Below are 15,983 nucleotides of genomic sequence, written 5' to 3'. Positions count from 1 at the left end.
CCAAAAAGAGTAGGGCTTGGAAGTTTGGTTCCTTGCAAAATAAGAGCAGTAGGTTTATACTTACTAACAAAAAATAGAACGTCTTTTTTGTGTTTGGGGTTACCCAGACCCCTAATATTCCAAGTGATAACATTAAAGAAATTTGGGATGGGAAGAACCTAACCATCCTCCCTTGGTCCAAAGTAGACTTGTTCGAGCAGCATCGCCTCCTCCATGGTCACATCATCAGCATCTTCATCTGAGGAAGAAGAAGTGGTGGCGATAGCATTAATTTGAGCCTCTCTGATGACCACTCTAGCCACCGTATCATGCTTCCCTTTCACTAACAATCTAGCAGATGAGCGAGTACCTTTAACAGGGCTTTTACCTTTTTTCTTCTTCGCACTCTTCTCCTTAACAGGGGTAAGAGTCTCAGCATCTCCACCAGACATCAATGAATTGGACTTCTGATTTTCACCACTAGTGGGAGCCAATTTTCCAACCTTGATTTTCTCTATGATATCATTAAAAAGTACCCCAATGGGTAAATCGAAGTCCATGCCACTGTCACGAACTATTGACCCCACTAACTTCTCTGCTTGATCAACCCTACCATTCACCGTAGAAGCCGAGTTCATCCCATGCGGCTCTTCGTCTTGATTCTCCTCTGGCACTGAACCAGGCATCATCTTAGAGAGATGCATAAGTAGGGGACGTTCCTCACGAATCAAAGAGTGGGGCCACGTCCACTACCTCCATTCTCGACACCAACTCCTGCTCTTCTTCCTTAGGCACAACAGCATTCTCGGATAAGTTTAGCACATGGTCTTCAACATCACCATCCTCCGCCATAGCAATTGGTTCAACATCATCTATAACCACCAAAGCTAGAGGGTTAACCAACAGAGGATCGAAAGGCAACCTCTTCATAGCTCGATTTTCCTTGCCGCAGGTCAAAGCCACAGAGGATACATGGTGGCCAGAATCGCAAGTATCAGTTGAATAACTATCACCTTCTTCTGCATCTCCCACTGTGAAGCCAACGATTTGAGATGTTGGAGGAGCACCTTCTTTGAACTTAAGGGATGAGAGGCAAACCTCTCATAATTGGCCGCCTTCACCTCTGTGAACCGATTGCCCCCCTTCTTAGCAATATCAGGGACCTCCAAGTGTCTAACCATCGTAGATTGCGTCCATCCCAAGGAAAACTATTCATTTAGGCAGCTCAATAAAAATTCCATACCTACACCTTCATCCTTTTTGGAAACTTCCCTAGAAACTTGCGAACATAGCGCAACACGGTCAATAACGAATTTCTCCAAGCTCACCGTTTTTTTTGTAAAACACACCCCAGGCACCCAACATTTACTAATTTTCAAATTTTGAAGTTTCCTCTGCGACTTACCGAAATTGCGAGGACCTACCCACTGCTGGTCAGAATTCCAATTTTTTGGCCGACGCCTACGACGGTGTATGACCTCCTTCCACCCAGATTTTCCAATAGGGTCATTGTCAACCTTTTATAGTCCTGAATGAAAAGAGCCTCTCTCAACAATTTCTTGCATCACATAAATAGAGAAAAATTCTTGACCCACTCGCAAGGTCAATAGTTTAGGGATGTGTGCACCTTCTAATCTCCAGATGCGAACTCTTACAGATCTAAGATCAGCCCCAGTGAAAGCAGACTTTTCAACATCACAGAACTCACCACATCTATTAGTGAGTTTGCGAAAATTTTGTAATGACCAAGCATGGCCAGGAACACCCAATAGTCTGACCCACAGACTACATTTTCGTAGGTATGATTGACGAGAATCCCACCTCCAAGGGTCAAGGGATAACAGTTTCCCTCTAATAAGCACAAGACAATTCTTCAAAGCCTCAACAGAGTCCATCTTAGAGAGAAGGAGAAAGATGATCTTGTTCTCTCCCATAACTTTAACCTTTGGAGCATATGACAATCTCCAACTCCTTTTATCCCAGTCAGAAAGATCGAAAATATCCATCGAAAGGGGAGAGAAAGTTCGCACCACTGGGAACTGTGCCTCTGAAAGAATGTCTCCTGATCATACCTAATACTGACCAAAGTCATGTCAACTCCACCGTCAGCATCACCATCCCCATCAAAAACCTTGGACTCCTCCATTCTTTACTTCTCCATTATTATTGCCCTTCTTTCTCTTTCTAAAACCACCATCAATACTGCCCCTTTTGCTCTCTCTAAGACCACCATTGCCACTATGCTGCTACCCCTTTTACTCTCTCTCTAAAACCTCTACCGCTATTGAAATTTATTCTCGTTCTCACAAAACTCCATCACCATGTTCACCTCCACCTTTAAATGGCTCACCTCTATGGTAGATGATCCCTTAGTAACAAAAACCTTGAATCCAAGATCCAGACTAGAGAAGCCCAAATCTAAAAACACCACCTTTAAAAAAACCTAACCCTAGGCCATGACACCAAGTTGGACTTGGTTTCTAAAGCTTCTTAATGAGTGGTTTGACAAGAGGCCTGATTTGCCAGCATTGACTATTGTCCCAGATCGTCAAATGGTTAAAAGTCGCAATTGAAAAAGTATTCCCAACTAGTGAACAAGGATGTTGTATGAATCACATTGTCAATAACTTCAAAAGGACATATAGAAATTCGATGCTCAAAAATTTTTATTGGAAAGCTGCACGTGCACTGTCTATATCAGATTTCGATGAGTATATGACAAAGATTAATAGTGCAAACGCTGAGGCCTATGATTGGATCATGTTACAACATCCAAAATATTGGGCAAAAGCATATTTTCGAGGGTATAAATACAATCATCTGACATCGAACATCTCCGAATCATATAATTGGTGGTTATTAAAGCCCCAGGAGAAGCTCCTTAGTAACTCCTTGAATGCTTAAGGGTTAAGCTCATAGGAAAATTGTCAAAGAAGATGGTCATGTCCCTAGAATGAAGTGATATGCTTACACCAACGGCCCAAGAGATAATAAACATGAGGAAGGATAAGTCCAAATTCCTTCATACAGTCATATGGGCACATAATGGTATATATGAGATCAATGCGGATAAGAAATATGTTGTTTAATCTGGCGACACATACATGCAGTTGTCAGGTGTGGTAGGCTAGTGGGTTGCCGTGCAGTCATGCGATCGCTGCTACACTTCTCCATTTTCATAGGCTTCGGCTCTAGGCCAGAGCTTCATCTACGAGATTTTGACCTTGTGCTCCAACCTTCTGTCGTCTACAGGGGAAGCAATTCTGACTATATACTTCTGCATGTAACTTGGAAAGGGATGAACTCCATTAGATCCATTCTCTCTCTCTGTTTCTTGGGACCCCGTTTAATCAAACCACAGAAAAAACTCGTTTACAACTTTCCTTGGCCAACTAATCATGTTAATCTTTTTTTTCAAAAGATAAGATTAATAATTCTATCTACTAACTCTTACCTTCTTTCAATCTACGTCCCAGCCCAAAAAGATAAACCCTAAGCCCTCTTTTCACGATCTTACCTTCTTTCAATCTACGTCCCAGCCCAAAAAGATAAACCCTAAACCCATTTACAACTCTTACCTTCAAAAAAATTTACAGTGAAAAATTACTTGCTTTATTTATCCCTTGAACCTATCCCTGGATAATTCCTATTCCCCGTTTACTTTGTTATTGTCTGATTAATTCGGTAATAAGAAAGTAGACCCCCACTTCAAAAAGAGGAAGTTCTTATTGTTTTCCGTAAATTTGAAACCTACTTTTAGATTGAACTTTCCCATGATATTTATAATCACAAAATATAAAAAAAATGCAAATTTAATTAATATAAGGAGTGTAATTTTAAGGGCCTTGTTGCTACATTGTTCCCACACAAAAAATAAAAAAGAAAAGAAAGGAAAAAGCACTTGGCCAAGGCTCGAAGCAAAGACAACCCTACATTCTTCAGCAATACCAGAGAGTGGCCATACACTCACATAATATCTTCACTTGATGATCATCAAGGGCAGTACCATGCTTGAAGTCGTTCAGATAACGAACATCACAACAGATTTCCCCATAAGCCACCAAACGTTATTTGAAGCATTCAATCAGATGCTTGACCTCTTGCGGACAGTTAAGCAACTAGTTCCAACGAGTTATGGTGGCCTTAAGTTTCTCCACCTCATCATAATGCTCATTGCAGGAGCCGACCAAGTACTCAACTTGGCTTTGAACGTCCACCACTAAGCAAGGAAAAATGGGCCTATGACTACCCCAAACATAGTTGTTGGAATCCTTGGCACCACATTCCTAATCTTTCCCGTTGTCCTTAACCAACGAATCATCTTCTTCTACGTCAGGCATGACCACCTCGGTATGAGTCACCAAGGGGGCCTTTCCCTCTTCAGCTTTGAGGCTGTTCAATTTCTCAATCTCCTCCAAATTAGGCTCCATGAACTCAATTCATGGAGAAGGAGGAGTATGGGGAACAATACCCTTACCCTTGTCATGACGAGGACCACATGACATATCAAAATAAAAAATGATTTTGTTGGGTGTATTTTTAGTCGCATACAAAATTATATACATTTTGATGAAGCTTGATAAAGATTTTAGGTGATTATAAGACAAGGGTTTGATGAAAGTTGAATAAACGCTTTAATGGTGGAAAGGCTTGATAAGTTTAAGACCTCAAAAATATGTCTTGATTGGTTAAGCTTCTAGTCATCGTATAAGACCACGTATATTTTAACAGATTCTTGATAAAGATATTAATATGAAAGCACGAGTCTTTGACGAACACTGGATAGAGACTTAATAGGCACTAAATAAAAATATGTAAGAGCTTAGCCCTCGAAGATATGCCTGGGATGTTGAATGAATTCTTAATCACCATATGCAAGACTAAGTATGTCATAATCGATGTTTGAATAAATGAAGATATTAATATATAGCAAAGTATTTTGATGTACGCTTGATAATTGTCTTAACAGACAATGGATGATATGTGAGCATCATAACACCTACTCAAATATGCCACTGATATGATATGAAGATATGAAAGATATGATATGCCCAAGATTCAACATACGAAGGTCCCAATATACCTTCAGAGTCTTGACTCGTTAGTCAGTCCCTATATGTTTAGCCCTACGATCGATATGGTACCAACAACTCATTAGTTAAGCATGTTCAAGTTTGACATACGTTGATGATAGAAGATATTAAAACCATCTCATTGTGAGACAGGTTCTAGGATACATATACTCCTAAGGTCCCGATATGCTTATGCATGTGATACGTGGAGGAACCTGATGCGATTTGATATACATATTTTCTTGAATTCATCATCAGTTATACATGTGCATTGTGACTAATGATCTATGATAATAGATCATGAAGATTTTGCAATTTGGGATGAAGCTTTGGGATACATATACTCCTATTGCCCATATATGTCTCTCCACTGGATATTGGAGGAGTTTTGGATGAGATGTAATATGACTCTTTTAATCCATTGTCCATTAAAGACATGGGGCTTAACAGATGCTTTATAAGGAAAACCTCACCATATGATGATATAATGAGGTCAATCCTTGAAGAGTCTCGCCCTCAAGGGAAAGAAGCCGACATGATGACTCATCTGCAGCCATCATTATGGGGACACCAATCGTACTCCAATCTTTGGGGTACTCGAGCTCGAAAATCTTCAAAAACGTATGTGGGGCAAAGTTACTCCCATGCTTTGTCTCCCACCTTACAGGGACGTTATTACCCCTCCAAGGATGCTCCACTCGCTATTAGGAATGGTTGGTGAGATTCTACCACTGCCAATTTGCCTCGATAGCATGACCAATGCAACCATAGCAATGACAAACTTATTTACCCCAGTGACGTCAAGGTAGGTGGCTCAAGCCGTCCTCATGTGTCTGTCTGTCCATGCGTCACGACTCACACCAAGGGTATTAAGCTTCAAGCTTCTTGTCACTGCTCGTGCGAAAAGCTAAGATGCACCCTCTCACACTTAGAAGGTACATCAACTCACGATTCTCAGTGGTGGTTCCATCAAGTACGTCACTAAGGGCATCTAAAAAGGCATGATCAGTAGGGCCACCAATAGGGAAGGGCCCCGCATGCGTAAAGAAAGAATCCCTCCAAAAAGGAATACTGCTTGGTCAGGACTATGAAAAACGACCTTCTTTCTAGCAATCCTCATAAGTTGAGGGAATGAAAACTGCCACAACCGCTCATTTATCTCATATGTCCCGAGGAAGTATTTGACGACCACCTGAAGACATAGTGCACTGGGAACGCAGTCTTGAATTGACCAAGAAGCGCCTCTTGAATTGATTCACACCCCTTTGCAAGCTTCATCAGCTTCCCACGAGCAATCACGCCCAAGCCATGGTAAATGCTGCATAAAACCGGCAAGCCACGGCAACCGATGCCCTTCAACCATCTTCCAAGCCACGAATAAACATCTTGCTCTAATGCGGCCACCTCTTGACCTAGAAAGAGAAAACTTACATAAAAATAAGGCCAATTAGGCTATCAAATACACTTGGTCCTTCTTAGACCTTCGCGGAGGAGCCGCGGTCGCAACTGCCCATTTCCCCTTCCCCTCAACGACCACATCAGAAAATGCCTTGCCACTAATAATGTTGTAGTCCGGCTTCTCTTCATCATTGTGGGTCCCATGGAAGAAAGATTGCCATTTGAAGAACCTCGCTTAGCCATCATCTTCCTCTGAGCTCAATAACTGGTAGACCTTGAACAGTTTGCGAAGCCCGAGAGGAAGTGCTTTTCCATTTACCAGATGGTCACAAAAAATCACCCCATTGCTCGGTATGAACTCATTATAAATCTCACCTAACATCAGGAAACCACCCGTGAAATGTAGTTCAAGAAGGGAGAACCCTGCCTCCCCATGATAAAAGAGCCAAGAGTTACTCACATAACTCCATGTCTCAAGTAAAGCCATCATGGTTGTAGACACCCCATGTTAATCATGGTTGTATACCCTTAGGATCACATTATCCTAGTGGACCCAATTTAATTACCCCAAAACTATCCAAATTCTATCCCAATTTAAAGTAGACCTACGAGCATTCCAACGGTCCAAGAATCGCCTGAATCGGACATACGGATAAAAAGATATAATAAATGATAATTTAGTCATTGTGAGACCCAACTGTCGGGCCACGGGCCGAGCTGTAATGGGCCCGACAGGCCCATACCCAAGTTGATGATGCAGTCAACGCATCTGATAATGCAGTAAACACGTTTATTTAATTAGATAAGGGTAAAACTTCAAGATAAATCCAAAAAATCCTGAAAAAAACTCCAAAAAATTTAGAAAAAACCTAACCCAAAAGGAGAGAGAAAAAAGATACCAACAAAAACTTAGAATTTCTCAAATATAGGAAAATTACCCAAAAATACCAAAAATAGGAAAAACCCTTATAAAATTTCTAAAAATTTAGGAAAAATCTCCAAAAATCCCAAAAAAATTAGAGAAAAATCTCAGTATTCATATTCAACATCTTGGTATCACAAAACCTTTGGAAAACTAAGGAAATTCTCCTCCAAACCTGAGAGTAACACAGAGAAACAGAGAGAAATTAAAACCTTAGAGCTTCAGAACAGACAAAAACCCTAACCCCCAAGCTTGAGAAAATCTAGACTTAGGGCACAACAACCTTATATCAAAACTAGACTTAGAGAACAACAACCCTAGATCTAACTATTCTACACCAGAGATCTGCTGGTCAATATCCGAATCAGAGAGGCAAAGAGGACCGGTCCTCATACGGGTGAGCCTTAGAAGGCTCGGGAACGCTAGAACATCCGGCCCAGTTTGGTATTGTTTCTTCCTCTCTATTTTTTATTCTTTTATTATTTTATTTCTGTTTTTATATATTTTGATCTTTAACTTTGTCTTAAAATCATATTTTAATGCTTTGGATCGTGTTGACTCTGCCACATATCTGAGAGTAGATCTGTTGCTCATTTTCGGGATCTGACCTCAGATCTGAATTCGATCAATCCCACTTTCTCTACCACTTTATTTACATCTATTTAATTAGTTTAAAGTGTTAAAATTCGAAGATCTTCATCGGAAGATCTATCAGATTTTCATCGTAAACAGCTTGGTGCTCACCGTGGGGTTATTTCGAGCCTGATCCAAGCATCAAAATACAATTTTTATTCACTTTTTTTCACTGTTTTTAGTCACAAAAGATCCTAAAAAGTCGTATGTGACCAGAATCCAAGGTTTCAGTGCTCCGAAACCCTGCTTTGTCTTAGCGACACTGCCTGTGTCGCCCAAATACAAAGGTCTCAGAAACCTCTGAAACTTTTTGGATCTGTTCTAGAGTATTTTTTGTGACTGTAAAAAAAACTTCAGATCAAAATAAAATTTTTAAAAATACAAAAAAAAAAAATTTCAATTCAATCTAGGCTTTCTATTTTTACTTTATTTTAATTTATTTCATCATAAATATTTTTATTTCTTGCTTCTTCCAAGGTTAAAGTAGTCTTATTTCATCAATATTAACAAGATAAAAATATAAAAAAAAATAAAAATAAAAAAATAATTTTTTTGGGCGACACCAGCCATGTCGCCCACCCTGCAAGAGTGACACCAGTAGTGCCGCCTAGGCGACACCACCAGTGTCGCCCAACTACAAGTGTCCCAGAAAATTTTTGGGACCCCACAGGACCATTCCCCAGTCTTTTGGCTCCCTATTGACCAATTTTTTACCTAAAATAAAATTTAAAAAAAATATAAAAAATATTTTGCTTTAGATAGATTTGTTCTATTTCTGCCCTTATGATTTTATTTGAGTTTGTTAATTTTGATTGAAATCATATTTTTACTGCTTTTACCATGCTTAGTTTAACTGTGTGTCATCAAAATTAAAAAGATAAAAAATATTAAAAATTAAAAAAATACATTAGGGTTGCTTACCCCTCCAAACCTAGACCCACTCTTGGTCCGAGCCAAGACTCATACACCATCTAATCTAAATATTAGTCCAGGTTTTAGCATAAGCCTAAGCATAGAGTTGCCTCTAGAGCTAGACTAGGCTTACCCTAGTTCAGAGTCTAAACCAAAATCCATTGAGTCTAGCAAGTCTAGGTTCCAGTCTAGTCTTAGCTTAGGTCTTAGTTGGGGTTTTTGCCCCTAAAGTCAGACTAGATCTACCCTGAAGCGTCGAGTCTAGATTTCACCGAGTCTATGAATCACGACCCAAGATCATAGCAGACCAAGGTCCAACCAAACAGAAGTCAGGAGAGTCTCCTTCCCTGTAACTAGATTCAGAGAGGCCGCTATGGGGTTATTGAAACTCCACTCCCTGAAGCCATGAAGGTAAGACTGGCATTAAAGAACATGACTACAGAATATGTCACATTCTTCAGTATGGGGCCAGTCCCCTACTCATTTAATGTTATTCTTGAAAGAGGATTGGGATATGAGCGAGCCAAGGAAGATAAGGCCGCAGTCGAAAAACCCTCTCAAGAAGGAGAAGTGAACATTATCAAAAGGAGCAATCCTTCTACAAACCATTCACAGGGAAAGACTAAAATTCATTATACCTCATGGAGAATGCAGATTTCTACACTAAGGCAATTCACTCCCATTGATGAGCCTATGACCAATGTCATGAAGAAGTTGCTTAAGGCAAGGCTTATAGAATTACCGACAAAAACTAAGATTCCTCTTTTTCATTGAGGCGATACATCTCAATGGTGCGATTGACATCAAAACTATGCCCATAACACTGAAGAATGTCTAGCTTTCAGACATAGAGTTCAGGACCTCATTGATAATGGCACGATAAGTGTCAGAAAGAAAGAGGCTGATAACATAGGAAAACCAGAAACTCTAGATGCTTCGACAAACAAATCTGATGTCAACCTGATTAAGTCAAGAGAATCACAATTTGTGCCCAAACCCAAAGACCATCCACAAAAGACTTGGAGTACAAGAAGAAATCAACTGGAAAGTTCAGTAGATGAAGAACAAAATGAGCATAACCTCACTCAAGACTTAATGACTAAAGTTCAAAGTAGCAAGGATGATCTTAGCTCCAAGCCCATAATCGAAGAAATGGGAAAAGAAAGGGCTATCATATATGGAATTCCACTCTAATATACGCTCCCAAAAGTGGCACAAGAAATCCCCATCATCGAGAGCCATATTAAGGCAGATGAGCCCCTCAACAAGTACTTCCAAGTTAACACAATAAAGGGTTCACATGTGTGTGGCAACGAATCAAACTAGCAAGAGCAATATGAACTTGAGCATAAGCTCTACCAAGGTTTTGAAGCTATGGATTCCCAAGCCCATGACGACAAGAAAATCTTAATTTTGGGACAATAACTCGTGAGAGGGCAAATGAGCAAGTGCTAAAAGGAAGTCCTTCACCCCACAACCTTGACGACCCACCTAAGAGGGATCAACATGATGAGGACGATGTGTTAGAAATTGATTTGATCCATATCAATGAGAGGGGATCATCTTCCAAACAAGGGGTCAACACCCCAAAATCTCCCATTACGCTTCCAAACAAGGGACCAACACCTCAAATATCAAAAGAAGTCGAACCTTTGGAAATTATAAGGGGCCCACCTGAGCCACTTTCAACAGACTTCTTCGCCAACCCACCTATATAGGATGAGGAGCCAAGCTTAGAAGATTTAACGAGTCACCTCTAGAGGTGAACCCAGTTACAGATGATGGAGAAGCAAAGAGCCCAAATTTGACTATTCCCAAAGATTTGACATCTTCACTAGAGTTGGTAGAGCTAGAACCTTTGTAAATTCTAAGGGGCCCACCTTCACAAGATTTCTTGAATGATCCACTAATCTGGGATCAAGAATTGGATATTGAAAATCCGCCCATGTTACCTCCTCAAGAGGTAGGCTCTCTAAAAGTCATTAACGACATGAGCACAACTCGGATAACTGGAGCACCACCATATCAAGAGAATTCATCATGTGAAGAACAAGTTTCCAACGGAACAGAAAGCCCTACAGGGGCAAGTCTATCAAAATATTCAATAGGAGCAAACTCCTCTCATGAAGAGGATACAAAGGGAAACTAATGAGATTGAACCCTTCTTCGTTGACTCCCAACATGTGGTAAAGCCATCTGATACCAACTTAATCACTCTTCTAGTGCGAGAGTCTCACCTAAGCTCGAGCACCAAGCAGAAGCCTACTATGGAGTTAACCTCAGAAAAGCAATTCAAAATTTGCAATGAAAAAGATTGTCGAAAAGGAGTTGGGCGATCACTCACCCCTTTTAAATAACCATTATTTCAAAAGGCATTAACGCCTAATATGTATTATAAAATACTCCATTAACATGAAAGCCCTAATGAGCATATCCGTCCATACAGAGGACTGAGGGATTAGCAAACTGAGAGTAATTTGTAGTCCCAAAATCAAGGTTTAAGTGGAGCAGTTTAAAGGAAAAGTTCAATGAAGATTCATCAACTATTGTCAAAGAGATTTTGGATGCCAACCTGGGTTAAGGGAAATCAGAGGAAGACCGATATTTGAACGTCCTTGCCACTTGGAGGAGGGAAAGATGATCAAATTCTTACAGGATCTTAAGGTGAGTTGCTAAAAAAAAAAAAAGGGACTGGCGGGGGGAACCTTTTGACTCTTCTTCTTCCTCGCCCTCTTCCTTTGTTACTGTTTTCTTCTTCTTTAATAAGAAAAAAAAATCCGCTGGGTTGAAAATCCGAAAGGACCCCAAGCGTTGAAAAAAAAGGCCACCGGGCTAAACACCAGAAAGAGACCCCGGGAAGATGAAAAATAAGAAGTTCTCTCCTTCCTTCTACTCTCCAAAGCCTTTTCTTTCTAAACATCTTCTCTTCCTCCCCCTGAGTCAAAGTGGTGTTAAAAGAAAATTAATAAACATTAGCCTGACGAATATGGTTACGAACCTAGATCGTCTGAAACTTCGAAAGGTGAGTGGTGGAGGAACGAAATTAGAAATCTAAAGAGATTCTGAACACCCAGAGGCGATATCCTGTATTTTCTAGACTCTGTTTCGCTCGAAACTCCAGAGAACTCTCCTTGAATTGCAATACAAGAGCTGACTTTGGAAGATAAAGAAATACTTGATGATTCCTCGTCTCGAAGATTCAAACAAGGATCTGATATGCTCACATAGGGACCACCAAAAGGGCCACAGGTGGCATAACTATAAGGCCTGTCCCTTTTAAAAAAAAAATTTCAATCTGATTGTTAAAACTCTCCATTTCTAAAACCCTTTTAGAAAGGACTTCCTCCATCACTACAAGAGGTTAAACTGTTAGTCGATTTGGCCTCTTTCTTGAAACCAACTTCTTACACCTATTATGAAGGTATGAAACTAGCCAGGCACTCCATGGTTGTATGAGTATAACTACCAACTACCACGTATCGGAGATGGGCAAACCTCGCCAATAACGATATTGGCTAGTCTGGGAGCGTTTTTCTCTTGACTGAATCCCTTGAGGCGAAATGAGGCAAGCTCATCCCCGTGTTTGCGTACGAGGTCCCAAAGTCTAATTCAGAAAACGTCAAACTCGTGCGACGTAAAAGATCTGAGACAGGATAAATGTTAAACTTGTGCGACATAAAAAAGTTGAGACATGATAAGCGTCAAATTCGTGTGACTTAAAAGAGCAGCGACATGATAAGTGTCAAACTCATGCGACGTTAAAAAATCGAGACAGGATAAACATCAAACTCATGCGACATAAAAGATTTGAGACAGAAAAAAAAAAAATCAAACTCGTGCGACGTTAAAAAATCGAGACAGGATAAACATCAAACTCATGTGACATAAAAGATTTGAGACAGAAAAAAAAAAAAAATCAAACTCGTGCGACGTTAGCTGAGACAGGAAAAATGTCAAAATCGTGCAACGTTAAATAGCCGAGACAGGAAAAATATCAAACTCGTGCGACGCAAAAGAGCTGAGATAAGTATCATCTAGCCCGGTATGGCATGAAAGGTCGAGTGTATCCAGGGCACAACCACCCTGCTTCAATGGAAAAACATTAAACTTGTACGATGTAAAAGAGCTAAGGCAGGTACCGTCTATCCCCGTATAACGTGAAAGGTCATGGGCCCAACCACCCTGTTCGATGGAAAAATGTCAAACTCGTGCGACGTAAAAGAGCTGAGGCAGGTACCATATAGCTCCATATGACACAAAAGGGGGGTGTATCCAAGGTACCACCATGTTCGATGGGTTTTGTTTATCCTTGTATTGATGTAAAAGGTCGGGTGTATGGTCCATCGATGCATGACACTAAACTGCTTAGAGAGCTCATGGTTACAGGAGTTAAAATGGCTAACCAACCTTATTTTTAGAAATATCTTTCTCATTTCAAAATCTTCACTATATGTCTTGTGTTTTCCAAAAACTTTAATTTCTTTATTAAAATCGTAACTTCTCCTTGCTCCAGGTTCTATTTCAAATATCCCCTTACTTTCAAAAAAATTATAAAAAAGTCTTAAAAAAATGAAGGAGCTTGAACACCTGTACATAATGATTACCACGTTACCGCGATTGTCGATTTGCTTCCTCATCTCTCACTTCGGATTCGATCAAACAAGTCTCTTCCTATAGAAAGCCTTTTCCTATAAACAGCCTTAGGAAACCCTTAGGAGATCATCAAACAAAATGCCAAGGTTAAAAATTCAAACTATAAAAACCCCTGAAGTTAAGTGGCATGGCTAAAAAATCCAACTCGAGTCTCAAGCTTGTCTAATTCATCGACATCTCACACCGAAAACCCTAAGAGGAAAAATGCTCTAGGTGGGTGAGCTCGGTGAGTGCAATGACTTAAAGGGATAATTGGTGTGCCCCCTGACCACGTGACCTCAAAAAGAAATTTAAAATGTCTGCTTTATCTTTGACGTTCACTTGCCCTCGAAGGACAGGGAATGCCAAATTGTCTACTTCTTTGCCACTCACCTATCCCTCAAAGGACATGGAGTGTCAAAGAGGGGCAACTGTAGACACTCAATTTTAAATCTTGCAAATTACATGGTTTTCTGAACCCTTAAGACCACATTATCTTAGTAGACCCAATTTAATTACCCCAAAACCAAATCCTATCCCAATTTGAAGTAGAGCCCAAGAGCTTTCTAACTGTCAAAGAATCACCTGAATCGGACTTACAGATAAAAAGATATAACAAATGATAATTTAGTCCCTGTGATACCCAACTGTCGGGCCGCGGGCTGGGCTGTAATGGGCCCGACCGGCCCAGATGCAGGTTGGTGATGTAGTAAATACATTTTCTGTAAATAGATAAGGCTAAAACTTCAAGATAAATCCAAAACATTCTGAAAAAAACTCCAAAAACATTTAAAAAAATCACCAATTGAATCTTATAAATACCCCGTCTCCCTAACCCAAAAGGAGAGAGAAAAACCAGACGAAAAAAACTTTAGAAATTCTTGAAATTAAGAAAATTACCCAAAAATACCCAAAAAAAAAAAAAAAATCCTTAGAAAATTCCTAAAAATTTAGAAAAACATCCCCAAAAATCCAAAAAAATTAGAGAAAATCTTAGTATTCATATTCAACCTCTGAAGATCAAAAAAACTTTAGAAAACTAAAGAAATTCTCCTTTATACCCATTATAAACACTAAGAAACAGATAGAGTTTGAAACCTTAGAGCTTCAGAAAAGACAAAAACCCTAACTTCCTAAGACCCTAACCCCCAAGCTTGAGAAAATATGGACCTAGGGCACAACAACCCTAGATAAAAACTAGACTTAGGGCACAACAACCTGAATCTAACCCTTCTACACCAGAGATATGCTGGTCAACATCAAAATCAGAGAGGCAAAGAGGACTGGTTCTTATACGGGCGAGCCCTCGAAGGCTCGGGAACCCCAAGCCATCCAGCACGGTTTGATATTGCTTCTTCCTCTCTCTTTTTTATTCTTTTATTGCTTTATTTATGTTTTTATTTATTTTTAATATGTTAACTTTGTCTTAAAATCGTATTTTAATGCTTTGAATCATGCTGGCTGTGCCACAGATCTGAGAGTAGATCTACTCGTTTTCGAGCAAATTTGGCTTCAGATCTTAATTTGATCAACCCCACTTTCTCTACCACTTTATTTACATCTATTTTATAGTTTAAGATGCTAAAATTCAATAGATCTTTATCGGAAGATCTGTCAGAATTTCATCATAAACAATGGTATTTGGGCAATGGTCATAATAACCTGCTGAGCACTAGTAAGCTGAGATCAAAGAACACGATTTAAGGTGATCCTCATGATGATATAAGAAATAAAAGGTCCAAAGGCTATATCCCCTGAGATACTGGTGCTCACCTTCAAATCGAAGGCCATGGGGAGATCATACCAAAGCTTTACCCTTCACAATCCTCTTCCCAAGGTTGGGGACGTGGTGAAGGAAATGGAGCATGAACACACCATCACCCTCCACCACGGACCCTCTATTCTCAGTCTCATGAAGATGGAAGAGGGCACATTGACCCATGAAAGTGACGCTTAGAGGCCACTCTAGCTCACAAGCAGGGGAGATAAGCCTAAGATATTGGCCCCTCAAAAGAACAACTCCGATAAAAGTACTGGTCCCCAGGCTTTGGAAAATTTCCAACGTCAGAGACATCACCTACAAGAATGCAAAAGAAAGTTCGCGTCATACTATAGACTTCATAAAAGAGGTGACATTGACCAAAGCTAACAAAATCTCTGCAGCATCTCCCCTAAAAACGGAGATATGTTAGCGTAAATGGTGTTTGGCTAGTCTAAGTAACCAGGGGATTCAGAGGTAGCTATATTGGTGGGCAACCAGGATACACCCTAGAAGAGCCCCCTTTTCTATCAAAATAAGCATAAAAAATACGGAAAAGCAAAAAAAAAAACTATGCAAAGGCATAGAAAAGCCTGCAAAAAAAGGCAGTATCCTACAAAAAATGAAAATAAAGAAAAGGGATCAAGATAGCTTACATCCCTTGGAAGCTCGAGAA

Source organism: Amborella trichopoda, chromosome 1 (genome assembly GCF_054954075.1).
Source record: "Amborella trichopoda isolate Santa Cruz 75 chromosome 1, AtrichopodaSantaCruz75HAP2 v2.0, whole genome shotgun sequence".
Lineage (NCBI taxonomy): Eukaryota > Viridiplantae > Streptophyta > Magnoliopsida > Amborellales > Amborellaceae > Amborella > Amborella trichopoda.
This window is presented reverse-complemented; position numbering follows the sequence as displayed.